Below are 17,169 nucleotides of genomic sequence, written 5' to 3' on the forward strand. Positions count from 1 at the left end.
CCCCTGACCTTTTAACTACTTCATTGATTACAGGTTAACGAGGGAGACGCCTTCAGAGTTAATTGCAGCCCTTAGAGTCCATTGTCCAATTACTTTTGGTCCCTTGAAAAAGAGGACGCTATGCATTACAGAGCTATGATTCCTAAACCCTTTCTCCGATTTGGATGTGGAAACTATCATATTGCAGCTGGGAGTGTGCACTTTCAGCCCATATTATATATATAATTGTATTTCTGAACATGTTTTTGTAAACAGCTAAAATAACAAAACTTGTGTCACTGTCCAAATATTTCTGGCCCTAACTGTATATACAGGATAGGAGAAGTGGTACTGTACAGTGTAAATATACAGGATAAGAGAAGTGGTACTGTACAGTGTAGACATACAGGATAGGAGAAGTGGTACTGTGCAGTGTAGATATACAGGACAGGAGAAGTGGTACTGTGCAGTGTATATATACAGGACAGGAGGAGTGGTACTGTGCAGTCTATATACACAGGACAGGAGGAGTGGTACTGTGCAGTGTAGACATACAGGATAGGAGAAGTGGTACTGTGCAGTGAATATATAGGACAGGAGGAGTGGTACTGTGCATTGTATAAAAACAGGACAGGAGGAATGGTACTGTGCAGTGTACATATACAGAACAGGAGAAGTGGTACTGTGTAGTGTATATATACAGGACAGGAGGAGTGGTACTGTGCAGTGAATATATAGGACAGGAGGAGTGGTACTGTGCATTGTATAAAAACAGGACAGGAGGAATGGTACTGTGCAGTGTACATATACAGAACAGGAGAAGTGGTACTGTGCAGTGTATATATACAGGACAGGAGGAGTGGTACTGTACAGTGTATATATACAGGACAGGAGGAGTGGTACTGTGCAGTGTATATATACAGGACAGGATAAGTGGTACTGTGCAGTATATATATACAGGACAGGAGGAGTGGTACTGTGCACTGTATATATACAGGACAGGAGGAGTGGTACTGTGCAGTGAATATACAGGACAGGAGGAGTGGTACTGTGCAGTGTATATACAGGACAGGAGGAGTGGTACTGTGCAGTGTATATATACAGGACAGGAGAAGTGGTACTGTGCAGTATATATATACAGGACAGGAGGAGTGGTACTGTGCAGTGTATATACACAGGACAGAAGGAGTGGCACTGTGCAGTGTAGATATACAGGACAGGAGAAGTGATACTGTGCAGTGTATACATACAGGATAGAAGTGGTACTGTACAGTGTAAATATACAGGATAGGAAAAGTGGTACTGTGCAGTGTATATATACAGGACAGAAGGAGTGGTACTGTGCATTGTATAAAAACAGGACAGGAGGAATGGTACTGTGCAGTGTACATATACAGAACAGGAGAAGTGGTACTGTGCAGTGTATATATACAGGACAGGAGGAGTGGTACTGTACAGTGTATATATACAGGACAGGAGGAGTGGTACTGTGCAGTGTATATATACAGGACAGGAGGCGTGGTACTGTGCAGTGTATATACAGTTAGGTCCATATATATTTGGACAGAGACAACATTTTTCTAATTTTGGTTATAAACATTACCACAAAGAATTTTAAACAAAACAATTCAGATGCAGTTGAAGTTGAGACTTTCAGCTTTCATTTGAGGGTATCCACATTAAAATTGGATGAAGGGTTTAGGAGTTTCAGCTCCGTAACATGTGCCACCCTGTTTTTAAAGGGACCAAAAGTAATTGGACAATTGACTCCAAGGCTATTTCATGGACAGGTGTGGGCAATCCCTTCGTTATGTAATTCTCAATTAAGCAGATAAAATGCCTGGAGTTGATTTGAGGTGTGGTGCACGCATTTGGAAGGTTTTGCTGGGAAGTAAACATGTGGTCAAAGAAGCTCTCCATGCAGGTGAAACAAGCCATCCTTAAGCTGCGAAAACAGAAAAAACCCATCCGAGAAATTGCTACAATATTAGGAGTGGCAAAATCTACAGTTTGGTACATCCTGAGAAAGAAAGAAAAAGCTCTGGTGAACTCATCAATGCAAAAAGACCTGGGCGCCCACAGAAGACAACAGTGGTGAATGATCGCAGAATAATCTCCATGGTGAAGAGAAACCCCTTCACAACAGCCAACCAAGTGAACAACACTCTCCAGGAGGTAGGCATATCAATATTCAAATCTACCATAAAGAGAAGACAGCATGAAAGTAAATACAGAGGGATCACTGCACGGTGCAAGCCACTCATAAGCATCAAGAATAAAAGGCTAGACTGGACTTTGCTAAAAAACATCTAAAAAAGCCAGCACAGTTCTGGAAGAACATTCTGTGGACAGATGAAACCAACATCAACCTCTACCAGAATGATGGAAAGAGAAAAGTATTGCAAAGGCGTGGTACAGCTCATGATCCAAAGCATACCACATCATCTGTAAAACATGGCAGAGGCAGTGTGATGGCTTGGGCATGCATGGCTGCCAGTGGCACTGGGTCACTTGTGTTTATTGATGATGTGACACAGGACAGAAGTAGCCGAATGAATTCTGAGGTATTCAGAGCCATACTGTGTGCTCAGATCCAGTCAAATACAGCCAAACTGATTGGTCGTCGTTTCATACTACAGATGGACAATGACCCAAAACATAAAGCCAAAGCAACCTAGGAGTTTATTAAAGCAAAGAAGTGGAATATTCTTGAATGGCCAAGTCAGTCACCTGATCTCAACCCAATTGAGCATGCATTTCACTTGTTAAAGACTAAACTTCAGACAGAAAGGCCTACGAACAAACAGCAACTGAAAACCACCACAGTGAAGGCCTGGCAGAGCTTCAAAAAGAATGAAACACAGCATCTGGTGATGTCCATGAGTTCAACACTTCAGGCAGTCATTGCCAACAAAGGGTTTTCAACCCAAGTACTAAAAATGAACATTTAATTTAAAATTATTGACTCTGTCCAATTACTTTTGGTCCCTTTAAAAACAGGGTGGCACATGTTGAGCTGAAACTCCTAAACCCTTCATCCAATTTTAATGTGGATACCCTCAAATCAAAGCTGAAAGTCTGAACTTCAACTGCATCTGAATTGTTTTGTTTAAAATGCATTGTGGTAATGTCTATAACCAAAATTAGAAAAATGTTGTCTCTGTCCAAATATATATGGACCTAACTGTATACAGGATTGGAAATGAGGTACTGTACAGTGTAGACATACAGGATAGGAGAAGTGGTACTGTGCAGTGTAGATATACAGGACAGGAGAAGTGGTACTGTGCAGTGTATATATACAGGACAGGAGGAGTGGTACTGTGCAGTCTATATACACGAGACAGGAGGAGTGGCACTGTGCAGTGTAGACATACAGGATAGGAGAAGTGGTAATGTGCAGTGTATATATACAGGACAGGAGGAGTGGTACTGTGCAGTGTAGACATACAAGACAGGAGAAGTGGTACTGTGCAGTGTATATATATATACAGGACAGGAGGAGTGGTACTGTGCAGTGTATATACACAGGACAGGAGGAGTGGTACTGTGCAGTGTAGACATACAAGATAGGAGAAGTGGTACTGTGCAGTGTATATATACAGGATAGAAGGAGTGGTACTGTGCAGTGTATACATACAGGATAGGAGAAGTGGTACTGTGCAGTGTATATATACAGGACAGGAGGAGTGGTACTGTGCAGTGTATACATACAGGACAGGAGGAGTGGTACTGTGCAGTGAATATATAGGACAGGAGGAGTGGTACTGTGCATTGTATAAAAACAGGACAGGAGGAATGGTACTGTGCAGTGTACATATACAGAACAGGAGAAGTGGTACTGTGTAGTGTATATATACAGGACAGGAGGAGTGGTACTGTGCAGTGTATATATACAGAACAGGATAAGTGGTACTGTGCAGTGTATATATACAGGACAGGAGGAGTGGTACTGTGCAGTGTATATATACAGGACAGGAGGAGTGGTACTGTGCAGTGTATATATACAGGACAGGAGAAGCGGTACTGTGCAGTGTATATATACAGGACAGGAGAAGTGGTACTGTGCAGTATATATATACAGGACAAGAGGAGTGGTACTGTGCAGTGTATATATACAGGAAAGGAGAAGTGGTACTGTGCAGTGTATATATACAGGACAGGAGGAGTGGTATTGTGCAGTGTATATATACAGGACAGGAGGAGTGGTACTGTGCATTGTATATATACAGGATAGGAGAAGTGGTACAGTGAATATATAGGACAGGAGGAGTGGTACTGTGCATTGTATAAAAACAGAACAGGAGGAATGGTACTGTGCAGTGTACATATACAGAACAGGAGAAGTGGTACTGTGTAGTGTATATATACAGGACAGGAGGAGTGGTACTGTGCAGTGTATATATACAGGACAGGAGGAGTGGTACTGTGCAGTGTATATATACAGGACAGGAGAAGTGATACTGTGCAGTGTATACATACAGGATAGAAGTGGCACTGTACAGTGTAAATATACAGGATAGGAAAAGTGGTACTGTGCAGTGTATATATACAGGATAGGAGAAGAGGTACTGTACAGTGTAGACATACAGGATAGGAGAAGTGGTACTGTGCAGTGTAGATATACAGGACAGGAGAAGTGGTACTGTGCAGTGTATGTATACAGGACAGGAGGAGTGGTTCTGTGCAGTCTATATACACAGGACAGGAGGAGTGGTACTGTGCAGTGTAGACATACAGGATAGGAGAATTGGTACTGTGCAGTGTATATATACAGGATAGGAGGAGTGGTACTGTGCAGTGTATACATACAGGATAGGAGAAGTGATACTGTACAGTGTAGATATACATGTCAAGAAAAGTGGTACTGTGCAGTCCATATATACAGGATAGGAGAAGTGGTACTGTACAGTGTATATATACAGGATAGGAGAAGTGGTACTGTACAGTGTAGACATACAGGATAGGAGAAGTGGTACTGTGCAGTGTAGATATACAGGACAGGAGAAGTGGTACTGTGCAGTGTATATATACAGGACAGGAGGAGTGGTACTGTGCAGTCTATATACACAGAACAGGAGGAGTGGTACTGTGCAGTGTAGACATACAGGATAGGAGAAGTGGTAATGTGCAGTGTATATATACAGGACAGGAGGAGTGGTACTGTGCAGTGTAGACATACAAGACAGGAGAAGTGGTACTGTGCAGTGTATATATATATATACAGGACAGGAGGAGTGGTACTGTGCAGTGTATATACACTGGACAGGAGGAGTGGTACTGTGCAGTGTAGACATACAAGATAGGGGAAGTGGTACTGTGCAGTGTATATATACAGGATAGGAGGAGTGGTACTGTGCAGTGTATACATACAGGATAGGAGAAGTGGTACTGTGCAGTGTATATATACAGGACAGGAGGAGTGGTACTGTGCAGTGTATACATACAGGATAGGAGAAGTGGTACTGTACAGTGTAGATATACAGGACAAGAAAAGTGGTACTGTGCAGTGCATATATAGAAGACAGGAGGCGTGGTACTGTGCAGTGTAAATATACAGGATAGGAGAAGTGGTACTGTGCAGTGTATATATACAGGACAGGAGGAGTGGCACTGTGCAGTGTATACATACAGGATAGGAGAAGTGGTACTGTACAGTGTAGATAAACAGGACAGGAAAAGTGGTACTGTGCAGTGCATATATCCAGGACAGGAGGCGTGGTACTGTGCAATGTATATATACAGGATAGGAGAAGTAGTACTGTGCAGTGTATACATACAGGATAGGAGAAGTGGTACTGTACAGTGTAGATATACAGGACAAGAAAAGTGGTACTGTGCAGTGCATATATACAGGACAGGTGGCGTGGTACTGTGCAGTGTATATATACAGGACAGGAGGAGTGGTACTGTGCAGTCTATATACACAGGACAGGAGGAGTGGTACTGTGCAGTGTAGACATACAGGATAGGAGAAGTGGTACTGTGCAGTGTATATATATACAGGACAGGAGGAGTGGTACTGTGCAGTGTAGACATACAGGACAGGAGGAGTGGTACTGTGCAGTCTATATACACAGGACGGGAGGAGTGGTACTGTGCAGTGTAGACATACAGGATAGGAGAAGAGGTACTGTGCAGTGTAGATATACAGGACAGGAGAAGTGGTACTGTGCAGTGTATATATACAGGACAGGAGGAGTGGTACTGTGCAGTCTATATACACAGGACGGGAGGAGTGGTACTGTGCAGTGTAGACATACAGGATAGGAGAAGTGGTACTGTGCAGTGTATATATATACAGGACAGGAGGAGTGGTACTGTGCAGTGTAGACATACAGGACAGGAGAAGTGGTACTGTGCAGTGTATATATACAGGACAGGAGGAGTGGTACTGTGCAGTGTATATACACAGGACAGGAGGAGTAGTACTGTGCAGTGTAGACATACAGGATAGGAGAAGTGGTACTGTGCAGTGTAGACATACATGACAGGAGAAGTGGTACTGTGCAGTGTATATATACAGGACAGGAGGAGTGGTACTGTGCAGTGTATATACGCAGGACAGGAGGAGTGGTACTGTGCAGTGTAGACATATAGGATAGGAGAACTGGTACTGTGCAGCGTATATATACAGGATAGGAGGAGTGGTACTGTGCAGTGTATACATACAGGATAGGAGAAGTGGTACTGTACAGTGTAGATATACAGGACAAGAAAAGTGGTACTGTGCAATGCATATATACAGGATAGGAGAAGTGGTACTGTGCAGTGTAGACATACAAGACAGGAGAAGTGGTACTGTGCAGTGTATATATACAGGAAAGGAGGAGTGGTACTGTGTAGTATATATATACAGGACAGGAGGAGTGGTACTGTGCAGTGTATATATACAGGACAGGAGGAGTGGTACTGTGCAGTGTATATACAGGACAGGAGGAGTGGTACTGTGCAGTGTATATACACAGTACAGGAGGAGTGGTACTGTGCAGTGTAGACATACATGATAGGAGAAGTGGTACTGTGCAGTGTATATATACAGGATAGGAGGAGTGGTACTGTGCAGTGTATACATACAGGATAGGAGAAGTGGTACTGTAAAGTATAGATATACAGGACAGGAGGAGTGGTAATGTGCAGTGTATATATACAGGAAAGGAGGAGTGGTACTGTGCAGTGTATATATACAGGACAGGAGGAGTGGTAATGTGCAGTGTATATATACAGGACAGGAGAAGTGGTACTGTGTAGTATATATATACAGGACAGGAGGAGTGGCACTGTGCAGTGTATATATACAGGACAGGAGGAGTGGTACTGTGCAGTGTATATACAGGACAGGAGGAGTGATACTGTGCAGTGTATATACAGGACAGGAGGAGTGGTACTGTGCAGTGTATAAATACAGGACAGGAGAAGTGGTACTGTGCAGTATATATATACAGGACGGGAGGCGTGGTACTGTGCAGTGTATATATACAGGATAGGAGAAATGGTACTGTACAGTGTAGACATACAGGATAGGAGAAGTGGTACTGTGCAGTGTAGATATACAGGACAGGAGAAGTGGTACTGTGCAGTGTATGTATACAGGACAGGAGGAGTGGTTCTGTGCAGTCTATATACACAGGACAGGAGGAGTGGTACTGTGCAGTGTAGACATACAGGATAGGAGAAGTGGTACCGTGCAGTGTATATATACAGGACAGGAGGAGTGGTACTGTGCAGTGTAGACATACAAGACAGGAGAAGTGGTACTGTGCAGTGTATATATACAGGACAGGAGGAGTGGTACTGTGCAGTGTATATACACAGGACAGGAGGAGTGGTACTGTGCAGTGTAGACATACATGATAGGAGAAGTGGTACTGTGCAGTGTATAAATACAGGATAGGAGGAGTGGTACTGTGCAGTGTATACATACAGGATAGGAGAAGTAGTACTGTACAGTGTAGATATACAGGACAAGAAAAGTGGTACTGTGCAGTGCATATATACAGGACAGGAGGCGTGGTACTGTGCAGTGTAAATATACAGGATAGGAAAAGTGGTACTGTGCAGTGTATATATACAGGAAAGGAGGAGTGGTACTGTGCAGTGTATACATACAGGATAGGAGAAGTGGTACTGTTAGGTTGAACAATTTAATAAAATGTTCACTTCACTTAAGTTGCCTACTCCTGGCCTAATGGATATTGATCAGGTGCGCACCAAAGAAATAAACATATAACAACACACAGTCATATGTAAACTCTCCATGATCAATCTATGGCCCAGCTGCAAGGGAAAAAGAGACTTTATTCAGTCAGAACACATGGTTATATATCCCCTGTAAGGGGGCTCGGTTAGCTCTAAAATGGGAGTAATCGGATGCATTCCATTGGTTAGTGGGTTGGGCAATGAGCAAGTCCATGGGTGGATCCATGAGGTCATCAGGGTGGGTTGGTCCATGAGGTCATCAAGATGGGCGTCACTGTGGGTGGATCCATGAGGTGACCAGAGTGGGCGTCATCTTGGATACCAGCCAGACAGCCACATGGCTCTCTGATACAGGAAATGGCAGCCATCTTTAGTGTCTTACTTTCATCTAAAAAACTTATGTAAGATCAAACAATACACGTTATGGGTCACTTCTCTCAATCTCTTATGTCTTGGGGTTAATTAAGTATTTGATCTTATGGCTCTCCTCAACAGTCCCCCCTAAATACTTTATTAACCCCTTTTTTTTTATCTTGATCCCACCGTGGTTCCCTAACCCACCAGTGTTAAGTGTCACTATGACATCAGAGGCTTCATGACAATACAGATGCTATAGACACCAGAGAATGTGTGACCAATCATGGGTATATCAGGAGGTATCTCGGAGCGCGCTACCAGCGTCCTCGGGACTTTTCTACCTGCTGGATCTATTACTCTCCAATCTCCATGGTTACATAAAATACATATGTCACTCACCCTGATGTAACACATCCTATATCTGACCATCTCGCCCGGGAGGGGGGAATTGGAGTTTTCACCAGTTTGAGACAAGTTTTCCCTTGTGGAAAACCTCCCTTTGTAGCTGGACTTTGACAAGCAGGTCAGATCCTACTCTGTCCCTAACTGTCTAACAAGTTGATAATGTGAGAGATGGATTAAATGGCGCTATAACAATTAATAATAATAATAATAATATGAATCCAGAAGACGCTCAGCAATCCTGACTGAAGTAGGAGTAGTCAGGAGCACTTGGTAGGAACCCTCAAATCTCGACTCCAGGGATGTCTTTCTGATGAACTTCTTTACCAGCATGTAGTCACCAGGTTGGAAATCATGGGTACCTTCACTGGAATCTGGATCTGGAATGGATGATAAAACTTGTACATGTGTTAATAACAGTTCTTTAGTAAGGACAATTACATAATTTACAAGAGTATCACTTCCTAAAGCTAGTTGTTGTGGAAAATATTGGCTCAACCTTGGAGGCTCCCCCCAAAAAGAATCTCGTGTGGTGTGTTTGGTGGGACCCCTTGGAGTGTTTCTGACTGAGTATAAGGCAATGGGCAAAATGTCTGTCCTAGTCTGACCTCCTAACTGGCTTTCAGTATTTTATTTTTCAAGGTGCCATTCAGTGTTTCTACTTTCCCACTGCTCTGTGGGTGATATGGAGTATGTAAACCCGAATCAGCTCCCACCAATGTCCATAGTTCCTTAGTCAGTGCTGCAATGAATGCGGGTACTTGGTCACTCTCAATTACCTCTGGGACCCCATATCTGCATACTACTTCAGTCATCAGTCTCTTAACAGTCACTCTGGCAGTCATGTTTATTACTGGGTAGGCTTCGGGCCATCCTGAGAACATGTCAGTCACTACCAGTACATACTCGTACTTCCCTACTTTTGGCATTTGAATGTGATCAATATGAATCCTCCGAAAGGGATAGAGTGGTTTAGCCAATGTTTCTGAGTAACTTTCTGGGGCGGTGCTGGATTGCATGTTGCACACACAAGGCAGGAATTGCAGTATTTTTGGGTGACAGTAGAGATCCCAAGTGCCATGTAAGTCTTCCAAATCAGGTCAATCATCTGATTCCGGCCTCTGGGCGATACCGTGTGCCCATTCTGTCTCCGAGGAATACAGATTACGGGGTAGACAGAACTTTTTGTTCACCCTGCAGACTCCATCTTCATCCTTTTTTAGCTCCTCCTTCTTGTCATGGCTTCTTTTCATTATCCAATGTCTTGATGTAGATGGATAATCCTCATAAGAGAGCCTTTAGTCCCTTCTTCAGTGTTTTGTGACACGTACACCGCTGCTTTCTCTTTCCCAAATGGATCAGCAGCATAGGTTTTTACTGTTTTGTCAGCAAAGAAGTTCCTCCTTGCTTCTGGAGAATCCAATCTTCCGTGAGCTTTGATCTTGATCACTGCAACCTCTGAACGTAGATCAAGAGCGGCCACAAGTTCTTGTATGGTAGCAGCATGTTTTACAGGAGTTCCACTGGACGTTAGGTATCCTCTGGCTGCCCAGATACTGCCGAAGTCATGAGCCACTCCGAAAGCATATCTTGAATCCGTGTAGAGGTTGACCACCTTCTCCGTTGCTTCCTGACAAGCCAACGTCAAAGCTTTAAGTTCCGCTTCTTGTGCAGACATGTGCGGTGGTAGTGATCCAGCTGAGATGACCTGGTCATGTGTAACCACGGCATATCCCGTATGGAACCTTGCCGTTTCATCTGCAAATCTGGAACCATCAGTGAGGAACGTCAGGTCAGCATGTGGGAATGGGTCTTCAGACACATTTTTCTTGGAGGCTACTTCTTTCTGCATTTGTTCAAGACAGTCATGATCCTCCTTTGAGTGTGTAGAGGCATCTTCTCCGAGAGCATCAGCATCATCATCCACATCCCCCCTGGAAAGAGGAAGCAGCATGGACAGTTTGAAGATGCTGCAGCGGACAAGAGTGACATTATCCGGAACCAACAGCGAATATTGTAGTCTCATATGACGCTGCACCAACAGATGTTTAGGGTTGCAGGAATAGCAATTATGTCGTGTGGAGCCATTAAGAGAACTGGATGTCCTCAGATGATATCAGAATTTGGGATTCCAAAAGCTGGTGCAGACTGTATGGCCTGTTTAAGAGCGTAGAAAGCTTCCATGGATTTGGTACATAGTGGAAACGCTGATGTCTTGAGGTCTTCGTACAATGGCTGCATCAGCTTTGAGGCATCTGGAATCCTTTGGCGACAATAAGTGATAGGTCAGCCAGCTCATCCGAGGCCCATGTCTTGGGTTCTTGGCAGAACTCAACACCAGAGTCCCATGTCTTGTCACTGGCAAGTGAGTCATCATTGAACACGATATCCATAACAGGCCAATATGCATCGACTGCTTTAAGATTTGACAGGGAAATTAGATCTTGCCACGTAGCTGGGTAAGTACTTTGGATTTGAAGCATGCTTCTGTAGAAAGGCATCGGCTGTTTTTCTGGATCTGGAGCTTGGTACAACAGAGTAGCAGCTTGCTGGGGTGTAAACTTGACGTAGAGGGTGGGCTCCTCAGACATGAGCATTGGCACTGTGGGTGGTGACACCTGAGGCGGGAGTAGAGATGGCACCGGAATTGTCAAGGTCTCAATTTGCTCACTAATATTCGCATACTCTAAAATGCGAGTTATTGCTGCATGAAGTTGTTGAGCACTATCGTCTGGATGAATAGGGTCAAAAGTAGGGGTCACAGCGTGTATGATCATTCTACATGGAAGATTGCCAGCTTTAGTCACCACTATGTCCCCAACAGCTATCTGACCATGTGACTCAACAATGATTTGACTGTCAGCTTGAATAGTCGCCCCTCCTGCTTACACTATAGCTCTAGCTACACCTCCATTATGCTCTAACCGAGAATTGGCAGCTTTAACAATAGCGTCTGTTTCCATTGTCGTTATGTCACCCCTTCCCACCACTAACAAGGGTCCCTCAGGAAGTTCTTTTTGAAAACAGGTTGTCAACACTCCCTCCCCTTTGTGCTTCCTGTGCTATTGACATCCCCCTCCCAGATTGAGCCCCCCCCTTGATACAGTTGCCACCGTCCCATACAGGTGTGCACTTGGCTGCAAGAGAGCCTGTGAGGTATCGGGTATAGGGTTAGGTAGACTGTGTGAGAGTGCTATTGTAGTGGAAGCGTTGGGAGGAGAGGCCATTGCTTGGAGCATCTTGTGTGGGTTGTTGTGAACAGGTAATTCAGAACCACAATGGACATTGAAGTTCAGAGCACACAAAGTGACCTGACAATTACCAAAAACATAGAACGAGCTCTGAGACGTGGGAACTACGCTGACCGCAATCCCCAATCCTATCACACAACACCAGAGGTAGCCGTGGATTGCGCCTAATGCTCCCTATGCAACTCGGCACAGCCTGAGAAACTAACCAGCCCTGAAGATAGAAAAATAAGCCTACCTTGCCTCAGAGAAACTCCCCAAAGGAAAAGGCAGCCCCCCACATATAATGACTGTGAGTAAAGATGAAAACACAAACACAGAGATGAAATAGATTTAGCAAAGTGAGGCCCGACTTACTGAATAGACCGAGGATAGGAAAGATAGCTTTGCGGTCAACACAAAAACCTACAAACAACCAGGCAGAGGGGCAAAAAGACCCTCCGCACCGACTAACGGTACGGAGGTGCTCCCTCTGCGTCTCAGAGCTTCCAGCAAGCAAGAAAAACCAACGAAGCAAGCTGGACAGAAAAAATAGCAAACAAAAATAACACAAGCAAAACTTAGCTTATGCAGGACAGACTGGCCACAGGAACGATCCAGGAGGAAGCAAGACCAATACTAGAACATTGACTGGAGGCCAGGATAAAAGCACTAGGTGGAGTTAAATAGAGCAGCACCTAACGACTTAACCTCATCATTTGAGGAAGGAAACTCAGAAGCCGCAGTACCACTCTCATCCACCAAAGGAAGCTCATAGACAGAACCAGCCGAAGTACCACTCACGACCACAGGAGGGAGCTTGGCCACAGAATTCACAACAGTGGGTGTGCGGCTAAATTGGCAGTGGAAGTGACAGTAGAAAGGGTCGGTGCCGAGGACGATCCAGGCGGGAGCATTGCTAGCTAGGGGAAAGGTTCGGTGCCCCATTGGAAACCACTGAGACAGGATACATGGGTAAAGCTTGTTCACTTCCCAAAGGAAAATAGTATTGGCCGTTAGTGGTCATTACTGGGTAACAAGGATTTGGTGATGTGGTGTATAGCCTTAGTCTAAGATATTCACCACCAGGAGCAGCACATTTGCCATCCAGAAAATGGCTACCGTCAGAATTACATTTGCCATCCACAGAATGGCCGCCGCCAGCATGAACACATTTGCCATCCATAAAATGGCTGCTACCAGCATTAACAAATTTACCATCCACAAAATGGATGCTACCAGCATTAACAAATTTACCATCCACAAAATGGCTGCTACCAGCATTAACAAATTTACCATCCATAAAATGGCTGCTACCAGCATTAACAAATTTACCATCCACAAAATGGCTACTACCAGCATTAACAAATTTACCATCCACAAAATGGATGCTACCAGCATTAACAAATTTACCATCCACAAAATGGATGCTACCAGCATTAACAAATTTACCATTTACAAAATGACTACTACCAGCATTAACAAATTTACCATCCACAAAATGGATGCTACCAGGGTTAGCACATGGCTCTGGGCCACCATTATAAGGTGGTGGCCGTTCACAGGATATATTTTTGTAATACACATAACTCAAAACTCTGCCCTTTTTATTCCTTTCCTCTTCTACCCAATTTTCTCTATACAGACTTTCAGAGACTCTCTCCCATGCCCTAGCAGTAGACAAAAATCAATTATCTTCTAGGATACCCTTTCTTTCTTTCAAGACAATCTTCCACTCCAGGGGCTGTAACCTCCCCCCTTCTGGCATTCCACACAACTTCATAAGCTTTTTACATTGTTTAACATGACTCTTCCCTTCACGAGTCGTTACCAATGTGCACGGGTCTAACTTGCCATCTGAATTTGGCTTAGTGCCAATACGGCAGAACTGCATTAATTTCTCCATCTTTCTATAGATATCTATATCCCTATCAAGATAACAAGCACCAAACAAACAATAAGACGGGGGAGATGACTCAAACCTGAGATTCTAAAGAGAACTGAGTCTGCAGTACTCAGTTCCTATTCTTTCTTGTCACGTGGTCCCTGTCTGACTTCCGTATTCTGTACTTTACAAACCAATTATTCCCTACTTAGTCAAATTGCTCCCTAACTTACCAGTCCCCGTGCAGAGTCAACTCACTCGATGCCACGGGGCAAAAAAACTATAAATTTATTTATTTGGCTCGAACTGAGTCATCTCACTCCAAGTTTTAATGAGCCGCTACACAATTTATTAGGCACCGAACTGAGTCATCTCACTCCAAGTTTTACCGGGCCCCCCTAGGCCGAGTCAATCACTCAAGGTCCTAGTCTCTCTTATACAGAACTGAAAATCTTATCACAGGCGACAACCATGTACTGTACCACAGACAAAAATAATTTTTTTTTTTTTTACACTTGCTTGCTTTTCTTTTCTAAAAACTTGCTTTTCCTGTTCTAACACTTGCTTTTCCTTCACTAAAAAAAACTTGCTTTTCCTGTTCTAACTACCAGTCATCTCCCCTCCTCACAACACATAACAGGCAGTAGGCAACTAAAACATGTGACGGTTCTTGCAATTAAATGACCAGCAGCAGAGAGACCCTTCTACCGTCTTACAGATACCACGAAGACCGGACACGGTCAGGCAATCTGCACAGGATACCCCGAAGGACACAGGTAAAGACTACAGATTATAAAAATCAGCAGACTTACCGTGTTCTGATAAGGAGGTGATCAGTCTCCATGTTCGGGGTATTCAGCGCGTCGTGCCATTCCAGTCGCCGGTCCTCAGGGTTCAGGGCTCTTCCTCTGCTGGCCCCACGTTGGGCGCCAAATTGTTAGGTTGAACAATTTAATAAAATGTTCACTTCACTTAAGTTGCCTACTCCTGGCCTAATGGATATTGATCAGGTGCGCACCAAAGAAATAAACATATAACAACACACAGTCATATGTAAACTCTCCATGATCAATCTATGGCCCAGCTGCAAGGGAAAAAGAGACTTTATTCAGTCAGAACACATGGTTATATATCCCCTGTAAGGGGGCTCGGTTAGCTCTAAAATAGGAGTGATCGGATGCATTCCATTGGTTAGTGGGTTGGGCAATGAGCAAGTCCATGGGTGGATCCATGAGGTCATCAGGGTGGGTTGGTCCATGAGGTCATCAAGGTGGGCTTCACTGTGGGTGGATCCATGAGGTGACCAGAGTGGGCGTCATCTTGGATACCAGCCAGGCAGCCACATGGCTCTCTGATTCAGGAAATGGCAGCCATCTTTAGTGTCTTACTTTCATCTAAAAAACTTATGTAAGATCAAACAATACACGTTATGGGTCACTTCTCTCAATCTCTTATGTCTTGGGGTTAATTAAGTATTTGATCTTATGGCTCTCCTCAACAGTACTGTACAGTGTAAATATACAGGACAGGAAAAGGGGTACTGTGCAGTGCATATATCCAGGACAGGAGGCGTGGTACTGTGCAATGTATATACAGTGGGGCAAAAAAGTATTTAGTCAGTCAGCAATAGTGCAAGTTCCACCACTTAAAAAGATGAGAGGCGTCTGTAATTTACATCATAGGTAGACCTCAACTATGGGAGACAAACTGAGAAAAAAAAAATCCAGAAAATCACATTGTCTATTTTTTTAACATTTTATTTGCATATTATGGTGGAAAATAAGTATTTGGTCAGAAACAAAATTTCATCTCAATACAATATATGTAATATATCCTTTGTTGGCAATGACAGAGGTCAAACGTTTTCTGTAAGTCTTCACAAGGTTGCCACACACTGTTGTTGGTATGATGGCTTATTCCTCCATGCAGATCTCCTCTAGAGCAGTTATGTTTTGGGCTTTTCGCTTGGCAACACGGACTTTCAACTCCCTCCAAAGGTTTTCTATAGGGTTGAGATCTGGAGACTGGCTAGGCCACTCCAGGACCTTGAAATGCTTCTTACGAAGCCACTCCTTCGTTGCCCTGGCGGTGTGCTTTGAATCATTGTCATGTTGAAAGACCCAGCCACGTTTCATCTTCAATGCCCTTGTTGATGGAAGGAGGTTTGCACTCAAAATCTCACGATACATGGCCCCATTCATTCTTTCATGTACCCGGATCAGTCGTCCTGGCCCCTTTGCAGAGAAACAGCCCCAAAGCATGATGTTTCCACCACCATGCTTTACAGTAGGTATGGTGTTTGATGGATGCAACTCAGTATTCTTTTTCCTCCAAACACGACAAGTTGTGTTTCTACCAAACAGTTCCAGTTTGGTTTCATCAGACCATAGGACATTCTCCCAAAACTCCTCTGGATCATCCAAATGCTCTCTAGCAAACTTCAGACGGGCCCGGACATGTACTGGCTTAAGCAGTGGGACACGTCTGGCACTGCAGGATCTGAGTCCATGGTGGCGTAGTGTGTTACTTATGGTAGGCCTTGTTACATTGGTCCCAGCTCTCTGCAGTTCATTCACTAGGTCCCCCCGCGTGATTCTGGGATTTTTGCTCACCATTCTTGTGATCATTCTGACCCCACGGGGTGGGATTTTGCGTGGAGCCCCAGATCGAGGGAGATTATCAGTGGTCTTGTATGTCTTCCATTTTCTAATTATTGCTCCCACTGTTGATTTCTTCACTCCAAGCTGGTTGGCTATTGCAGATTCAGTCTTCCCAGCCTGGTGCAGGGCTACAATTTTGTTTCTGGTGTCCTTTGACAGCTCTTTGGTCTTCACCATAGTGGAGTTTGGAGTCAGACTGTTTGAGGGTGTGCACAGGTGTATTTTTATACTGATAACAAGTTTAAACAGGTGCCATTACTACAGGTAATGAGTGGAGGAAAGAGGAGACTCTTAAAGAAGAAGTTACAGGTCTGTGAGAGCCAGAAATCTTGATTGTTTGTTTCTGACCAAATACTTATTTTCCACCATAATATGCAAATAAAATGTTAAAAAAACAGACAATGTGATTTTCTGGATTTTTTTTCTCAGTTTGTCTCCCATAGTTGAGGTCTACCTATGA

At 43.9% G+C, this 17,169-nt stretch overlaps 1 long non-coding RNA gene across 1 annotated transcript; it reads right to left on the reverse strand.

The window, feature by feature from the left end:
- Window positions 1-8,257: 8,257 nt before the first annotated feature.
- Window positions 8,258-15,002, reverse strand: LOC138669672 (uncharacterized). Its single transcript, XR_011319218.1, has 2 exons — window positions 14,862-15,002; window positions 8,258-9,317 (listed from the first exon to the last, which is right to left on the reverse strand). It is a non-coding gene; the product is annotated as an uncharacterized lncRNA (long non-coding RNA).
- Window positions 15,003-17,169: the final 2,167 nt, after the last annotated feature.

Source organism: Ranitomeya imitator, chromosome 1 (genome assembly GCF_032444005.1).
Source record: "Ranitomeya imitator isolate aRanImi1 chromosome 1, aRanImi1.pri, whole genome shotgun sequence".
In the NCBI taxonomy this organism is placed as follows: Eukaryota; Metazoa; Chordata; class Amphibia; order Anura; family Dendrobatidae; genus Ranitomeya; species Ranitomeya imitator.